Source organism: Arachis ipaensis, chromosome B07 (assembly GCF_000816755.2).
Source record: "Arachis ipaensis cultivar K30076 chromosome B07, Araip1.1, whole genome shotgun sequence".
NCBI classification, from domain to species: Eukaryota; Viridiplantae; Streptophyta; class Magnoliopsida; order Fabales; family Fabaceae; genus Arachis; species Arachis ipaensis.
The window spans coordinates 121,062,174-121,062,405 of record NC_029791.2 but is presented as its reverse complement, the minus strand read 5'-3'; positions in this window follow the sequence as shown (position 1 = coordinate 121,062,405).

The window sequence follows — 232 nt, the reverse complement described above, 5'->3', positions numbered from 1 at the left end:
AGAGATTTATTTTAATGTATTAATAGTATTTTTTAAAAAAATTATTATATAAGCCACCGTAACACCATCTGTAATTTGTTGATTGATTCATAGTACCAATTAGTAATTACAATCATGAATTAAATAATCTTTTAAAAATTGTTGACTATCTAGTACTATATGATCCATTCTTTTAGCTAGCTAGCCTTGGCTACGATACGTATAGAGTACTACTGTCACACAATAATTGTTC